An 8,859-nucleotide genomic window follows, 5' to 3' on the forward strand; every position below is an offset into this window, starting at 1 on the left:
GAAAGGAAGGAAGGAAGGAAGGAAGGAAGGAAGGAAGGAAGGAAGGAGGGAGGGAGGGAGGGAGGGAGGGAGGGAGGGAGGAAGGAAGGAAAGAAGGAAGGAAGGAAGGAAGGAAGGAAGGGAGGGAGGAAGGAAGGAAAGAAGGAAGGAAGGGCCATTTAAAAAAAAAAAAGGAAAAAACCCAAAAGAGTAATGGCCAAAGGGCACTAGCTTACTCTTACCATAAATCATAATTTTGCTCAAGAATAACCCAATAACATATCCCATAACTACTTCCATGCTTTTTTTAAGCAGTGAATATCAAAATCTTTTTGGACAAATGCTTCCCGCTCCCTGTCCTTGTTTGGGTCTGTGTTTGTTTTGCTTTGTCCCATCAGGGTTTTGTGTGTCCCTGCTTCTTGGTGCTCTAAACCCACATACAGTCTGCCTGTTGACTAAGCCTCCACTGCTCCTCCCCCCACCCCCAGGGAAGCTGTGTTTGCAAAGACACACCCAGGTTGCCTGCCCCCACCCTGCCCCACATCTATTCCTCCTGTTTCAGTCTGGCCATTGTGTCCCAGGCAAGCTGCAGAACAATGAATTCTTCGCAGATGATGGCATTGCCCCGTCTCCACGTTCTGACCCAACCCCAGTTATGCCTGGCATCCCGGAGTCAGCGTTTTGTAGGCTTCTGTGACATTTGAGAGCTCACATCCCACTACTTCCAGCATTTGGAAGAGAGAAAGGAAGACAGAGGGCTGCTCTTGTCACCACCAGTGAGCTCATGCTTCTCAGAGAGACAATAAGAAAGCTAAATTTCACCCCAGGAATCAGGAAGCCTGACCTCATGAAAAGGCACACATTCCCCAGCTGCCTGACCCACCTGGCTGGCCTTTCTATAAGCAGGAGAGCTGGACTCAGGCCTCATCCCTTGAATGACTTAACAAATTCAACAAAGACAGGCATCTTTTAGTGAAACTAACCCTTCACACTATCCACTTGAATTCATTGATTTCTATACCCTTTCCAAGGTCACAACTTTTTTTTTCCCAAGCCTCTTGTGGCTGAAGCCACACATGTCCGGGATCCTCTCCCAGATTCAACACTTTGGGCAGTTTAACCAGGAGCAAGTCACTTAACCCCTCTTGGTTTGAGTTTCTCAGTCTGTACACTGGAAACACGAATTCCTATCTTCTTGCATTGTGATCCTAGAGCAAAACGCCCCTGACATTACTCACTGTCTCGAAACAGTGGTGCCATGGGATTCAGTTCATCCCATCATCCACAGTCACTCCAGACCAAAGCCACTGAGCGTGTCATCTCCAGTCTCCACAGACAATGGCCTGGTTCTCCTACCACGGGCTCCTCAGAATGGAGAAGTTTGCCCATGGTTGGCCAACTGGTGTACTTTCAAACTCATTGACCTGCCGGTCAACTTTCCTCCACAGCTGTTAACCATGGGGCAGGTCTGCCCTTGTCCTCTTTCTGAACTGTTGCTTTACATTTATCTTTAAGCATATCTCTTTACTTTCCTCAGTGGGAAATTTTGAAGACTTTGGCATCAATGCCCACAGGATCTTCTTTCTCTCTTGGCCAGCAGCCATGGTCCTCCCCTCTCTCCAAGGTATCTAATTCGCCTTTTTACTCTCCAGTCTTTTGTGAGCCTGCCGTGAAGATTATGCACTGATTCAGAATCTGAGTTTGGTCCAGGCTTAGAGTTTGCCCCCAGAGTGCAATAGCCTCTTCATAGCTTTGTGATAAAAGGTCTCTGTTATGAAGCATATGGCATCAATACACATTCTAAGTTATCCTGCAGTGATTTTATGGGCTGGTGGTCATTATGCTAGACTTCCTCTTTAGTGGTACTAAAACCACTAATGTTTAATGATTTTAGAGTAGTCAGGAACCATACGAAATGAAAAAAAAAAAAAAAAAAAGCTTTTGGGTCCTTTCTTGGTGATTGCCTCATCCATTGATTCAAATCTTCTGGAAAAAAAGGCAAAATTACAGAAATAACAACAAAGATCTGTGGTTGGAGTTTCCTTTGTGGCTTAGTGGAAATAAATCTGACTAGAATTCATGAGGATGCAGGTTCAATTCCTGGCCTGGCTCCGTGTGTTGAGGATCCGGTATTGCCTTGAGCTGTGGCGTAGGTTGCAGATGAGACTCGGATCCCTCCATTGCTGTGGCTGTGACGTAGGCTGGCAGGTGTACCTCTGATTCTACCCTTAGCCTGGAAACTTCCATAGGCTGCAGGTGCGTCCCCAAAAAAAAAAAAAAAAAAAAAAAAAAAAAAATCTGTGGTTGCCAAGAATGGAAGAAGGAAGATGAATAGGCAGAACACAGATTTCTTAGGGCAGTGAAAATATGGCGAATGACATAATAATGATGGATATATGGCAGTATACATTTGTCCAAACCCATAAAATGAACAAGACCAAGAGTAAACCCTAAGGTAAATGATGAGTGATTATGAGTCAAAATAGGCTCATCCGGAGTTCCCGTCGTGGCGCAGTGGTTAACGAATCCGACTAGGAACCATGAGGTGGCGGGTTCGGTCCCTGCCCTTGCTCAGTGGGTTAAGGATCCGGCGTTGCCGTGAGCTGTGGTGTAGGTTGCAGACACGGCTCAGATCCTGCGTTGCCGTGGCTCTGGCGTAAGCTGGCGGCTACAGCTCCGATTTGACCCCTAGCCTGGGAACCTCCATATGCCACGGGAGCGGCCCAAGAAACAGCAAAAAGACCAAAATAAAATAAAATAAAATAAAAATAAATTGAACGAAGCATAAAACTTTGTGACAAAATAAAAAAAAAAAATAGGCTCATCCTTGAAACAAAAAATGGTCTTTTCTTTTTCTGTTCTTAACTATTCTGATCATTTACATCCTCAAAGAGTTTTAAGTGCCCTGACCTGCATACTGAATTAGGGAGGACATTAAACCAATGAATAGTATCCTTATAAGAAGAGGAGACACAGAGACACACAGAAGAGGCTGCCATGTGAAGATGGAGGCAGGATTGGTGTGATGCAGCCATAAGCCAAGGAATGCTAGGGATTGCCAGCAGGTACCAGAAGCTGGGAGAGAGACATGGAACAGGTTTTTCCTCAAGGCTTCCAGAGGGAACCAATCCTGTCATCATGATATCTGACTTCCAGCCTCTCTGTGAAAGAATGAATTTCTGTTGTTTTAAGCCAAAAAATAAAATAGAGTCAACAGTGACTGATGATGGCAGTCCTGGCTGGGATCCTGCATTGCTGTGGCTGTTATTTTTATTTTTCTTTTATTTTTCTTTTTTTCTTTTTCCTTTTTAGGTCTGCATCCACGGCATATGGAGGTTCCCAGGCTAGTGCTCTAATCAGAGCTTCAGCTTCGAGCCTACGTCACAGCCACAGCAATGGCAGGATCCGAGCCTCACTGGCAACCTACACCACAGCTCACGGCAATGCCGGATCCTTGACCAACTGAGCAAGGCCAGGGATTGAACCCACATCCTCATTGATCCTAGTCTGGTTCATTAACCCCTAAACCACTAGGGGAACTCATGTGGCTACTATTTTTTTTTAATTGTGTCCTGACCTGCCTGCCAGTGGCCTTGCTTCCAACCACTTTTAGGATGAGCTTCAGAGGCTTCTTACAGATTCCTCATAGATGCATTTGTCCTGCTCATGCTTCTTGCCTATGTTGATCCCAATCCTGGGGCCTGCCGACCACACTCCCCTCTCCACCAGTCCAGGCAGAGAAAAAAAGAAATTAAAAACAAAACCAAGGAGTTCCCATCGTGGCTCATCAGAAACAAATCCGACTAGCATCCATGAGGACGAAGGTTAGATCCCTGGCTTCACTCAGTAGGTTAAGAATCCAGCATTGCCATTAGCTGTGGTGTAGGTCGCAGACTGGCTTTGCTGTGGCTGTGGTGTAGGCCAAGAGCTACAGCTCTGATTCAACCTCTAGCCTGGGAACTTCCATATGCCACAGGTGCAGCCCTCAAAAAACAAGAATATAAAAAATATTGTTTTAAATATAAAAAATAATAACAAAAACAAAAAAGTAGATGTCTTCAGGCTTATATTCATTGGCCCACAGAGCTATTTTAGATATTTGTCCTGAGAAAAGCAAGGAAGAGCTGAAGTGGGTCTGAGCTTTGTGTTCTCAGATCAGACAAAAGAGGCCACCAAAATCTCCCCCCAACACACACACACACACATACACATACACATACACATACACACACACACTACACACAGCCCACATGTACATATGTATAGTAAGAGCTACAAAGTGCTCTACAGTTGTTAGTTATCTTATTATCCAGGATGTTCTTGGTGGGTAAATTGGTCTTCAAACCATAAGAGAAGACTTTGAAGTTCTTGAAAACAGCCTGGAGAGCACAGGGTGAGGAGGGAAAAAAGGAGTGGGGGAATCAAGGGAAGTGGAGACTCTAAAATGCGTAAGGGAGCTCCTGCTGTGGTTCAGTGGGTTAAAAACCCGACTAGTACCCATGAGGATGCAGGTTTAATCACTGGCTTCACTCAGGGGGTTAAGGATCCAGCGCTGCCATGAGCTGCAGTGTAAGTCACAGGTGCAGCTTGGATCCAGTGTTACCATGGCTGTGATATAGGCTGGCAGCTGCAGCTCCGATTCAACCCCTAGCCCGGGAACCTCCATATGCCATGGGTTTGGCCCTAAAGAGCAATTAATTAATTAAAAAGGCTTAAGACTAGAGTCTGCTCTCTGAGCTCCAGGACTGCCCTGGAACAGCACACCCCTCTTCTCCTCACAGCTATACTCATTTCATGGTTAGATGAAGCAAGGAGCTCACCAAGGAAAGGGTTAGAGCCTGCAAATAGGGATGCTTTCTATTTCATATGTTGCTGGAAGGATAATGCAATCTCAGTGAAAACACTTGATACAGGGTAGGTCTTAAATAGGCATGAATTAAAACTAAACGATCATCTCCATGGGTTGGGGCATTCTTCTCAAGCCATTTGCTCCTCCTCACTGCTTGCTCTGGAAACAGAGGCCACTTGAACTATCCATCTCCCTTTCTCCTTAAACCTCATCTCTCCCCTGTCTTATCGGTTCCTCTCTCTCTCAAAGGGAGTGGCTACCTTTCAAGGCTAACTCATCCATCTGGACCTTGGACCCCACTCCTTTCTGGACCAAGATGTTATCAAGTACTCCCTTTTCATCTGATTTCTCTCTCCCTGTCCCCTTTCCTTGTTTATACACATGCTTAGTCTTGGCCAAGATTTTTTTTTTCTTTGTAGGGCTGCATCCTCAGAACATGGGGGTTCCCAGGCTAGGGGTTGAATCAAAGCTATAGCCGCTGACCTACACCACAGCTCACGGCAATGCCGGATCCTTAACCCACCGAGCAAGGCCAGGGATCAAACCTGCATCCTTATGAATACAAGTTGGGTTCATACCACTGAGCCATGACAGGAACTCACAGCTCCCACACTTTTACTTCTCCCTCCCATCACAACTGAACTTCTGTAATACTCCACCCACCTGGCTGCTTGCTAATGTCATCATAAATGTTATCGACAACCTCCGTGTGGCCAAATCTGGTGGTCTCCTTTTAGTTTGATTTTAGTGCCTCACTTGACCCTCCAGGCTGCTCCTTCTTCCTGGAAACTCTATCCCAGCCCATGCCACCATTCTCACCAGGTTCTCCTCCTGCCTCTTGGACCATCTCTCACCTTCTTAGACTCCTTTGCCACCTCTTTAAAGGTTAACAGCCCCCAGTTTTCTCTCCTTGGCCTCTTTCTCTTCTCACTATATACACTCTCCCTGGACAAGCTCCTTTACTAACTCATCTTCAAAATTTTTCCAAATCATCATTTCCAGTCCCTGAGTGCAGGAGGTGTGGAGCCAACCATGCTTTATTGGGAACTATGGGTTCCATGAGAGTGCTAGCGGTGGTATAGGAGAAAAATGTCCCCATAAAAAGGTAGGAAGGAGAGATCCTGGCCGTGATGACTAAGCAAAGTCCAGCCAACTGCCCCTAACCCCCCCTCCCCTCCACATCTGCTTCTGTAAACTTGCTTCCACATCTACTCCCTTGCCTGACCTCACTCCAGTCCTACCAGCCAAGCATGGACCCGGAAGAGGTAGCCCATAAAAGCCTTGTGAAACCCTTCTTTGGGGCTCAGATTCCAGAGAGCGATCTCCTCTGAGCCCGCCGGCGTAATAAACCTGAGTTCTCCAACCCTCAGAGTGCTCGCTTGGTTTCTCGCTGGGTAAAAGAGCTGAGACACTGCAGCCACAGAGCTGCTGGAGCTGGTACACTACAGCCACAGGGCTGTCATTAGAGCTGATAAACTGCAGCGCAGGGTTGCTGGGCAGCTGCTGTAACAAGGACACTATCCCACTTAAAGCTTGAAGTTCTGCCTGGTGACCCACAGGCACATCAGGCTTATCTGTCACAGCAGATCCATGTGCAAGGCCTTCTGATAGATGAGGGGGTAGGATGCACATAAAGTCCTGCAAGTTGACCACCAGCACCCCCTCTCCTAGGACAGCCACATGGCCATGCACACATCCCTCCCATCACGTTCTATGCAACAGAAACAATGATCAATTCAAAAAGGAGGATTATTCCACCTTGCCAATACCCAAATTCCTTTTCTCTCTTCCCATCACCCTACCCATCACTCCACCTCATTTCCTGCAGTGAAATCGACCGAATGTCATTTGACAACAGTGCCCTCTAAAGGAGGGTTTTCCAAATTGCAATAACGCCCTCTAAGAGGGTGTGGCGGATTGCATTTCCCAAAGATAGTCACATAATTATCTCCTATCCCAACTGCCCTTCCTGCAATGCGACTTCAACACTCCACCCATCAAGAGGTAGAGTTTATGTTGTCTCTTCTTCGATTGGGGCGAGCTTGGGATGATGGAGGAAGTGATGCTAGGTGACTTCCAAGGCTAGGCTCCCATGTGCCTTGTTCTCACCTTTGGATCCCTTAGCCACCTGTAATTAATTCAACTGTCCTGAGGCCTCAATGCTGTGAAGAAGCACAAACTAGCTCATACAGAGAGACCACATGAAGGGACTACATGAAAAACATTGATTCAGGCTCACAGCATTCCAGGCCCAGCTACTAAATGACTACAACCTCTTAGGGACCTAAATCAGAACAGCCCTGCTGAGCCCTTCCCAAATTTCTGCCCCACAGGAAACAAGGAAGATAATAAAAACGACTTTTGCTGTCTTTAGACACTTTGCTTTGGAGCAGTTGATTATGCAGTAATAGATAACTAGAACAGTGGGTCATGAGTTCAATCTAGTACATCATGACCAAATTTTTTTTTTTTTTTTTTTGACCATACCTGCAGCATGTGGAAGTTCCTAGGCCAGACATCAAACCTGGGCCACAGCAGTGATCTGAGGCCAAAGCAGTGACAATGACAGATCCTTAACCGGCTAAGCCACAAGAGAACTCTGACCAGTGTGTGTGTGTGTGTGTGTGTGTGTGTGTGTGTGTGTGTGTGTGTGTGTGTGTGTGTGTGTGTACATGCTTTTTAGGGCTGTACCCATGGCATATGGAAGCTCCCAGGCTAGAGGTCAAATGGTAACTGCAGCTGCCGGCCTATGTCACAGCCATGGCAATGTGGGATCCGATTCATCTACAACCTATACCACAGCTCACAGCAACACTGGATCCTTAACCCACTGAGCAAGGCCAGGGATCAAATTTGCATCCAAGTATCGAACTTGGATACTACTTGGATTCATTTCCATTGTGTCACAATGGGAACTCCCTGACCAGTGTATTTTTTAAAAATAAGTAGAACAGGGAGTTCCCATTGTGGTTCAGCGATTAAGGAACTGATGTAGTCTCCATGAAGATGCAGGTTCGATCCCGGGTCTTGGTCAGGGGGTTAAAAATCCACCGTTGCCACTAGCTGTGGGGTAGGCTGCAGATGCAGCTCAGATCTAGAGTTTCCATGGCTGTGGCACAGGCCTCAGCTGCAGCTCAAATTTGACGCCTAGCCTAGGAACTTTCATATGCCTTGGGTACAGCCATAAAAAGAAAAGGAAAAAAAAAAAAAAAAAACCTAAGTAGAACAGTATAGAATGGAAAATATAGTAAGGGTGTATGTATTGTTGAGAAATATTTTTCAATAAATGTGTATGTGTGTGTGTGTGTGTGTGTGTGTGTGTGTGTGTGTGTTATACAGGATCAAGAAGTAAAATGTATTGCTTCCTATGAACAATATAAAAAGCTTTAAGTTTTGTTTGGTAGATCCCTAAGTTCCTAATGGATGGGGCGTCCCAACAGTTTTTCTTCTTTCATTCCTTGAATTATATCCATATTAGTATAGATTCTTTGGTCTAAAAGGAAATTTAGAGATCCTACAATCCAATGCTTTCTTAAGAAATTTGACCATAATTTTTTTTTAATCATCATCCATTGATGGAATGTAAGTGGGGCCACTTGGATTCAACGAAGCAGCCAAAATGGTCTCACAGGGCAGTTAAATGCTACACAAATGTATTCATATTTTTTTTGTCACAATAAAATGAAAATATTAAGAAAAAATAAATGTTTTTATTGTCTGAAGAACAAAATGCACCAACTATGATAAAATTGTACAAGAATTACAAAACAAGATAGATGCCTCGCATGGTCAACAAGTAGATGATGGGTCTTGACCCCACCATCATCATTGGTAATTGCTGCCTATCCATGCACCACACCCGCCGTCTGGCTCACCACTCCTTAAAAAGAGTTTATTATGTAATAATAATTATAATATATATTTGTTTCTATTTTAAAACATGTTTTAAATACGTTTATTTTGTGCATTTGGTTGGTTTTAGGATTTTTATAATCACCTCACAGAAGAGAAATTTAGAAACATTGATTTAA

This window comes from Sus scrofa, chromosome 3 (assembly GCF_000003025.6).
Source record: "Sus scrofa isolate TJ Tabasco breed Duroc chromosome 3, Sscrofa11.1, whole genome shotgun sequence".
Classification (NCBI taxonomy): Eukaryota; Metazoa; Chordata; class Mammalia; order Artiodactyla; family Suidae; genus Sus; species Sus scrofa.